Source organism: Takifugu flavidus, chromosome 18 (assembly GCF_003711565.1).
Source record: "Takifugu flavidus isolate HTHZ2018 chromosome 18, ASM371156v2, whole genome shotgun sequence".
Classification (NCBI taxonomy): Eukaryota; Metazoa; Chordata; class Actinopteri; order Tetraodontiformes; family Tetraodontidae; genus Takifugu; species Takifugu flavidus.
Genome location: NC_079537.1, coordinates 1,119,889 through 1,129,536, shown reverse-complemented (window position 1 = coordinate 1,129,536; position 9,648 = coordinate 1,119,889). Strand labels below are relative to the sequence as shown.

General features: G+C 41.7%; 1 long non-coding RNA gene across 2 annotated transcripts; it reads right to left on the bottom strand.

Annotated features, from left to right (window-relative positions):
* Positions 1–270: 270 nt before the first annotated feature.
* Positions 271–9,159, bottom strand: LOC130515062 (uncharacterized). 2 transcript variants are annotated; one of them, XR_008947126.1, is made up of 4 exons: positions 9,005–9,159; positions 6,592–6,727; positions 701–807; positions 271–579 (listed from the first exon to the last, which is right to left on the bottom strand). It is a non-coding gene; the product is annotated as an uncharacterized LOC130515062 (long non-coding RNA). The 2 variants fall into 2 exon arrangements; XR_008947125.1 differs by lacking the exon at positions 9,005–9,159 and having other exon boundaries at positions 6,592–6,836.
* Positions 9,160–9,648: the final 489 nt, after the last annotated feature.

Sequence of the window (9,648 nt, the reverse complement as noted above, 5' to 3'; positions counted from 1 at the left end):
AGTGATTTTCACCAGTATGATTAACATTCAACGCTTTATTCCATTCACGATGTTTCTGAAAGCATATCAATTAAAACACGCCCGGGTTGTATCGATTGCAACCTGCAAAATGGTTTATTGTTGCTCTAGATTTTAGAATGCAATTGCAGTGTTAAACCACAAGGGGGAGAAGAATCGCTTTATGTGCAACTTCAGCACAAATCATTCGACATGTTGATGTTAAAACGGCAGTCTGAGATCCAGAAAAATAAATCAAACGGGAACTTCGGGTACCAATTATTTCATACGTTTATTTTCCATTTATAAGTATTCATCTGACTTACAATTTATATCACAGACCAGCAACTCGCTGGATCTGTCTTCAAGTCGATCAGACATGGAGAAACAAAGGGAATGATGGAGGGACTGAGAGACACCACACAAGCCTAACAGAGAGAGAGAGAGAGGGAGGGGGGGTACTGCTGCCAGCCTGAATCAACAGAAAGTTTGTCACTCCATCATCAAAGTTGATGTTATCCAGTCCAGTGCTGTTGTGCAGAGAGGGAATGCTGGGAACTTGGAGGACTCAGTGCAGTGGACCTGAAAGAGAAGTAGTAGATGGGGGGAAGGTTAAAAAACAAATGATTTATTCAAGGCTTTTGTGTAAATGGTTTTAGATGGAGGTACTTTTGGATTGTTGATAATAAAGTCAAATCCTTACATTTGAGATTGCAGGAGACTCATGATGTTCCCTTGGCCACATTCTTCACACAAGCAGCAAAGTCCTCCATCAGATCTTTGCAGCCCTCAGCGCCCTTCTCTGCAATACTAGGAAGGACAACAAAAGCATGTTCTCATTGACATCCAAGAACTGTTGAATATCTGGTGGCTATTTCCAGGTTTTCAGGGGTTTGCATGTACTGTAGCACAAAACAGGGGATTAATCTCCTACTGGATTTATGTGCTGTCCTACACAAAAATAATGGAAGAAATTAGTGTATTTTTCATTGAATAGTAAGGATCTAATAATGCTATAGCAGTCCAAAGGTCTGTTTCACAGTTTGTGTGTATTTTTTTTATCACCCAGAGGTAAGTGAAAATGAAAAATCCATGAACTGTGTGGCGTTGGGGAGGCAAAAAGATAAGCTAGTTTATCTTATAAGCAGAACTGAACCTAAACAAGTCCAACAAACTCTGTTGACAAAACAGATGTTTGAGCCACATTCTAACAGGTATCTGAAGCTCAAAAGCATTGAAACATCAGTACCCAGAGGGCAGATGAGGTGAAGATGAATGCAAATTCAGCTCCTCTTCCAAATGTTTAACTATTAACCAACTGGAAAAACAAAAAATGTGAATAGTATAAATCAACAAAATGTAATATAAACAATATGTAGAATTTTTCTTATTTTTAATGGTAAAGTTTATGCCACTGACATCTTCTCAATGACAAAAAAGAAACAAGAGCAGATAGAGGGAGAGGCTAGCAGATTATTTCAGGCTCTGGTGCAGGAGAGAACACAGCAGCCGACACTGCCGCGCAGCATTAGGGTGATGGAGCGAGAGAGAAAGGGAGGGAGGGAGGGAGGAAGGGAGGGAGGGAGAAAGTGGGCAGAGGGAGGAGTGAAAGGCCATGTGGATGGCCCCATCTGTTTGATAGGAGTAAACGCAGGGGGGGAGCAAGTGAGAGAGATTGCGTGATCATACGCAGATGACAAAACACGGGGCTTAGAGGGTGAGCTGAGAGGAGGAGCTTCATGGTGCATGAATGGAGCCGCACATCTATGAATCCTGTTGATGGTTAACAGAATACACAGCAACCGCTTTCGCGGGATTACATAATCCGAGATTGCAACATGTTAACAAATATTCTTTTAGAAACATTTGTCTGAATAAACAGGGGTCGGGGGAGTCATCTGTAGAAGACGCACAAGTCAGAGGATCTACAACTACAGAGAATGACCTATGTTCTGCTGCTTTTCTTTGGCTATGAGGCTCTATTAGTGATGTAACACCCAGATTATCAGTCAGCACTTTACTCTTTGCCAGAAGGGCTGTGTGTTGGTCATAAATAGAAGGGAAACCACTGACTTTATACCACTGTCAGCATCATTGTTGCCATTTGTGTGTGTGTGTGTGTGTGTGTGTGGGTGGGTGTTGTTTTCAAAACAGTAAAAAAGCCAACGGATGCCGACAGTGACATTAGATAATCCTGCTGTTAATTTGTGGCGTATGAATTTTGAGGGGGATATAACGCTGTTTGTCTGTTGTATTTTGCCTAAACCAGTATAACCAGTATATGAAACAGACGTTCCACAGAGCCATATAGAAAGGCTCGAAGGCTGTGTTGACGCTGTGTAAATAGCAGCACAGGGTTTTGGCTTGACACAATGTAGCTCACAAAATATAGTGACAATCGACATGGTAGAAAATTAAAACTGAAATCAACTATAAATTTATGGATAATTAAGTCAACAACCAGTTGTTAAACTAGAGTCTTGGTAGTTATTTAGCAAGCCTGTTTGTTGTTCCTGTCATTTTATGCAGAATATACATGGACTACATATTTAGAGATTCACTATTTTAGTCCTCTTGCTTTAAAAATACAAATAAATACACTTTAGCTCATGATAAGCGTTGTAACATCATTGGTTCAGCAGTTTCTATTTAATTGCTGTGTCCATCAGCTACAAACACATTTGAAAGAATACACAATTAGTGAAGTATGTCCCCTGAGAATGTGGTTTGGAAGAAACATGAATGAACGGGAGTCAAAGGTCAGTGAGGCAGTACAGCAAGGCTGTGGGTAATGACCTGATGACATCATCATCCCAACGATCATGCAACCTCCTGAGAGATGGCACAAACGAGTGAGGTCATGTTACAGGAGCACGCTGTCAGAGTTTGGGCTGCAGTGGGGCGGGCTCTGTTGTATTTATTAGATTCTGACATCTCTGTAAATGGATAAATGCTGACAACCAACATGATCTGTGATGTAAACCAATCCCCCAGTTTTGAAGGCTCATCGGCTCACCCTGACTCACACGTTGCCAGACTAACATCATCACCCTGATGTCGTCCCAGGAAATTGCTGAATTATTTAGATGGCCTAGCTATAGCCTGTCCTCGGGGACAAACATGCATTATAGATCAATGAGCAGGTGCAGCGATAAAACATGATGTAGCGATTAAATGAGCAGCACAGTCATGTGATCAGCCCCGTCTAGCGGTAGGACGATTAATGCACACCTCAGCTAATTTTTGTAAATCACAAAAAATGACAATAAAAGGATAATAAATGTGCCTTGAGCATGGCATTAGGAACAAATATATCCATGATCCCACCTGCTGTTAAAGAGGTGGGGCAGTGTTGCCAAATTGTCTCATTTAGTGGGGTTTAGAAGATGCTTTGTGCTTTAAGATTCAAGATTCAAGATTCAAGATGTACTTTATTCATCCCCGTAGGGAAATTGAATTGTAGTAGCAGTCTAACGTGGATTAATATAAATCCTCTTTCATTTATATTCGGTGTGAGTAAATGTATGTCATCTGCTGTGCTCTTCCATATGTGCTTGGAAACTGATTTGGAAAACTTTGAGAGGCTTCAAATGTGCCAAAGATATTGAAACCCTTAAGAGATCATCTGTATGTACAAAGAATAGTCGTAGATGCCACAGAAACACACCCAGCATATATATTTTGGTCTGGACAGTGGCACTGAGGAAGAGTTAGGGGACTCCCCATTAGACGGTGATAAAATGACTCTGATTACAGACTTCTGCAGAGTTGTAACAAACTCCACACTGTAGGCATGACGGCACAACCGCAGTTGCCACATCTGTTGCAACACACAGATAATAACAAAGTGCATCAATGGCACACGTTTTATACAGCATGCTGATTTTCTCGCTCTATCTGTGAGTGTAACCACATATTTAGCCTTTGTCACATGTTCAGTTTCAACCCTAAAGACATTAGAACATGATCCTTAATGCACAGGTAAACAAACAGGACTCATGGATTGAATCTAATTAAATAAACGACTCACTCAAGGTAAATGTTTTTAAAACCATAACTAATCCTGAAAATGATCAACCTCAGCCTGCGCAGAGGCCACGTGTCCCTGTCGAGTTCACATGTCTGCCTGGTTTAAAAGCAGCAGGTGTCAGTAGTAAAGTGATCTATGAAGGGACACATGTCATCGTATCCTTCACATGTAGCCCCTCCTGCATACGAACATGACCATCATGGTAAGTGAGCAGAGGGGGTGAGTTTAATTACAGGGGTGGCCTCCATTTTGCCTGCTGTAATACACAGTCGAAGGAGCGATCACACATGGGGGGAATTATTCGAAATTTGCAGGTAATTTTACCTTCAGCTAGGATAAGAGAGCAGGAGTGATTCCCTCCTGAGCATCTTATTACCAGCAGTTGTGAGAAGGAGTGACTTTGAGCAGAGCAGAGGTCAGCAGGTGCGTCTTAAATGCAGCCTCAGGAATCTCGTGCATGAGGTTCAGTGACAACCTTTGGTGAAGAGGGAGCGGTTCGAATATTTCTCATTTTTGGCCAGAAGAGGGCCGTGTTAAAACCCCTTAAAGGCAAAATTCAAGTGTTTTTGAGAGAACGCCAATGCAAAACTTGATTATTACTAGTCACCAGCTCACACTTTTTTAGTAACACTTGTGCATAAATGTCTGGTATATCAAGATATTAAAATGGCAGAAGTTCCAAACTGTATTTTATAAATCTATTATTAGCTTCACTTTGTTTTAAAGGATTCTTATGTCATGTAGTTTTCTTTACTTTTGTAAGACTATTAATTAATGACAAATTTGAAAGTATTTTCTGCCACTGTAAAATTGCATAATCATGAAAATAGAGACATTATAAATCTAAAAGCACCACACATACAGGATTTTCAACTCAATCAAGAGGCGGCGGGATCAAGACTACCTGTATGGAGTCGTCTGAAGCTCACAAATTCACAGCAGTAGCTCAAGGGCCCGTTTTCTAATTCTGGTGTGGCCACATTTTACTGTCACTTTTTCTTGTGTGGCAAATAACAGCTCACAAGCGAATCGCCTAACACTGGCGCAAATGATCACCTCGTGGCTCTTATGCTATACAGCAAGTTCACACCTCTGCCTTTATCGACCTGGGGAGTAGCATTGGCGGCTCTCATTTTATCCAGTTTTATTGCTTGTGTGACACACCTTTTTACAGCCGCCATGGTCACATGACGACAAAAGCAGGAAGCAAAACAAACCCAAAACCTATGAAGAAGGGATCTTGGTGTTGTACTGTGGTACAATATAATGATATAATAATGAATTTATTGACATATATATCCAATGGCATTTGCCACACACAATATGCAAGGTTGCTGCTTACAATACATGTAGAAAGGAACAACTATTAACATTTTGTGTGCTTTCATACTGTATTTATTGATGTGCTTTATTGTGTTGACATGAGCTGCATGGACACAAAAAAAGGAGTCACTGTCCAAAACGTATCCTGTTTTGAATCTACGAATTGGCGCTGATCTTAAAGTGTCCTCGGCGTAAAATGAAAGCTTGCAACAAGCAACTTTTGCAAATAATTAGTCAATCTACCCCTCCGCCTCTTCTCTTATCATAAGCAGCCACATGTTCACTGACACCTTATCAAGGCTTGAACAGGTTTGGCAGACTTGACCAGTAAAAAGTGTCATGCCTGTAGACGAATGGCTACAAAAAAGCCACACCTGCTATAGCTATGCCCTAAGTAATGTATGTGCTTAATGTAAAATAATGCAGTAGGAGTTCCTGATAATCTGGTTTGGAGCTTAAGCTGTGGCTTAGCGACAGTCCCAAACAAAAAAAGAAAACCCGATCTGATAAAATGGACTGGTCTGGGTAAGACGTGCAGATGTTTGAAGACTCACATCAAGGCGATGTGTCGTGTCATTAAACGGCTTACATGGCCTGTACGTGCACGAATGGGTGTCATCTGCATATAAGGGTTCGGTTTAGGGTTAAAAAGAAAAAAGAAAAAAACATCCCCAAAATGTGGCCGTCCTGGGTGCCTCGGACAAGCAAACCCAGCCAACGCAACGTATTCTAGGGAGATGGAGGATAGTGATGCAAGCAGATTCCCAGCCTCCATTCATGCGTACGGGTGGAAATCCAACCAGAACAAGCTACTGCAAGCATTATTAACGCCCCGATCACTCGGGCTCCACAGGGTTCCCCCCAAGTTTTCACAACCTTATCCCCATGTATCGGAATGTCAAATGTAGTTACAACGCTAGGCATCCTTAATCTCGAAAGACGCCATTTTTTAAAATGGCGCACATCAATATTTGGTCTAAAGGTCTGCAAAAGGCAAATCAGAACCCATTTTTGGGAAATATGGTCTGTGCATCTATATCTATATAGCGTCTCGGGACTTCTTTTGAGAAATGACATGTGAAAAAAATCCCGCCGTTTGTGATCATTAGTGGTGAATTTAGAGGTGGTCGGAATATCCTCTGGGAGATGTCCAGTTTAAGAGTTTAAGGTCATAATGAGAGACCTTCACCGTACAACAGCATGCATTTAATACTGATCTATTTTTGTGCCTGGTTGCCTACCATTTGTCCAGGTCAGCCTTGATGCTGGTGCAGGCAGCAGGAACGGGGGCCTCGGCGGGAGCAGCAGGGGTCTCAGAGTCTGACATGTCTGTGATGCTGGGAGGTGTCGTGGGTTCGTGTCCCGTCCTTTAAATGCCTGTGGATTTCAGAAACCAGAGAGACAGAAAGAGAGTGATAGAGAGAGGGGAGAGAGCGAGAGAGAGAGAGAACGACAGAGGAGATGAGAGGAGTGGTAAATGGGGAGGGCACATGGGAGAGGGTGGGAGGAGATAAACACGTGAGAGGGCAGCACACGTGTGTAGTAGCAGTCCTTTGACAAGGTCAGAGGGCACAGGGGCGAAGGGGCAGTGACCTAGAATACATGCAGGCGAGCAGATCAAGCAGAAAATGGATACGATGAAGTGAAGCTTCCCCAGAGGATGACAGCAACAAGTATGAATCTTGGCCTTGAAGTGTTAAAAGTGTCAGTAACTACTTATGCACAATATGTAAAATACAATGTCCTCTAGACTAATAGTTTGAATACAAAACATGCTGGAAAAACCTGTTTGAAAATATGATATAAATGTATTACTTTTGCTCTGACAGGATTAATCTGTAAAGTAACTTGTTGCTAAATGCAGCAGAGTATAATGTCATATTTGTCTATACAATGTCGAATATATTAGCAGACAATCATTCATTTACAAGCCTTTTTAAAGTGCCAACTCAGAGAATGCTTGATTTCACAAAGGTCCATTGAAACACTCAGATAATGAACATGATATTACTGCAGACAAAAATCCCTTTTTACACATATCAACACAGGGATGATGGATGTACGGTACACGAACACAAAAACTACTGAACAGTGCCATCTAGCGGCTACGCGAGTGAAGCATCCCATGACTGCTTCAGGCACATGGTTGCCATACTTTGGAGATTAGAGAGTGGAGCACAGCCAGAAATGACATGTAACCAAGCACTTTTACTCATGATTGTAAGTCACGTCTTATTTCAGGAGTTATACAATGAGATAATACAATGAGATTAACTTCTTTGAAGGTTACACGTTGCACCAGGGACTAATAAAAGGTTTCTCGAAGTCATCTTCGGAAGAAAGCAAAGCTTGAGACCACATGAGATTTTTTTTTCTTGAAAGCTTTATCCCTTGTGTGGTTGCAGGGAGGGAGCTCGAGCACATCCGAGCTGCATACAGGCTAGGGCAAGGTTCACCACTGGATGAGTTGCCAGCTCATCATGGGGCCCTACTGGACTTTGGGTTTGGTACCTTGCTCAAGGGTGCCTTAACAGTGCACTGAAGGTGTCCTTCTTCTGCTCTTTCTATCGGCAAACCTTCCACTTATCAGCCCAGTCTCCCATAGTTTGAGCTGCCCCACCCAAAATGGAACCAATGATTTCAATGGGATTTATGTTTCATTGTTATTACTAAGTAATGAGGGCTGAGACAGATACTATAATTGTGACATTTATTGCTAATGATATGCAAGCTTACTTGTAATAAATAACAGTTATTGGAAATGCGCCGATGTTAGATGCCCTTGCTTGTACAAAGCATTTCCAAGGTCACAGTCAGAAGGTCACTGGAATAAAATGGAGCGTAACATAATAATCTATCCCCCAGTATTCAGGTCAGATTTGAAGAGAATGACCTTAAAACAAACAGTAAACTTTCTCAAATATGTTTTGCAATCGATGAGTTAAAGACCAAACTTATAGGCCAAAGACCTTAAAGCTTTCTGCACATGTCCCAAATATACATACTGTATATACTCATTTCTCATTAAATATTACTTCTGATGTTGAAGCTGATGAAGGCCCCACTCTTCCCTCATTGTAAAACATTATTTACCTTACCTTTCTATTTTGTCTGATCTGTTTGTTTATAAGAGCCTATTTTTTATGGGTTATGGGTTACAGAACCCTTGAATGATAGAAAAATCAATTAATTTTAGTGTACATTTTTACTTTTGAAAACTAAATTGTCATGTAATCACTTGCATAAACAGCATACCCTATGACTGAGAGTCAAGGTAACATATAGAGGTGATATTAAAAGTAGTTTTGTTGAAAAAATAAATTTACTGCAGACTCAAAAGTACATGCAGTGAATTTGTAAGCTCTATATTAGGAAACCAAAAGGACAGGGGGGGAATCCCCATTTACTCTTAGAATTGAAGGTTTTGAATTATATTAGAACTGTGCAAGATAACCACAGCTGCATTTAAATAAACCAATTTAGACAAAAACCCTCACAGCAAACTGAAGTTTGAGGCTTCTTCACACCTGAGTATCCATTTTCACAGGCGGATGAGAACAGAATGTACTCTACAGCAGCAGATGCTGTTTCCTGGGCAGACTTGCAACATGAACAACAACATTGTTCACGAATGTTCGCCGTGACCCCCCCTACCTGTGTCCAGATGAGACGCGTTGGCTCTGGAGCAGCAGCACCGAGTGTGTGACAGGATAAAAGAACCAGCAACTTTGGTAGTGCGGCAGCAGCTTGAATAGGAACTCCGTGAAAAGGGGGAGTGTGAGCTCCGGTTTTTACAGTTTCACTGAGGGTGGGGGGAGTGTGACTGGTTTTATGGGCCTGTGTGCATGTATGTGCTCCTGGTATGTGCACTGTCCTGGAGCTAAGAGACAAAGGGTGAAGAGGGGTTTGGGCATCAAGAGAAAAAGAAGATGTGCCAGTTTGTGAGTTGAAGAGCACGTGTTTGGATGCCTGACTAAAGGACAGTGGCAAAGTCACGACATCATCGTAGTAAAGGAGTGAAATATGGCGCTTGTGCTCCTGTTCTTAGCTTATCAACACGGTTCCTTTTTGTCACATTCTGCGCAAAGACCCTCAGGCTCTTTCTGCTGACTCGGCAGCCAGCACAACATGTTCAAACACCAAAAACACACCCATCATCCACCTCGTTTGCTTTGGAAAAATAAAAATAAAGATGAGAAAACAGTGACCAAACTAGTTTCTGTGAGCATGTGGTCGCAACAGCTCAGCTGGACATTCACAAGTCCGTGGAACGCCGCTGAATTCTTCAAAGTTACTAT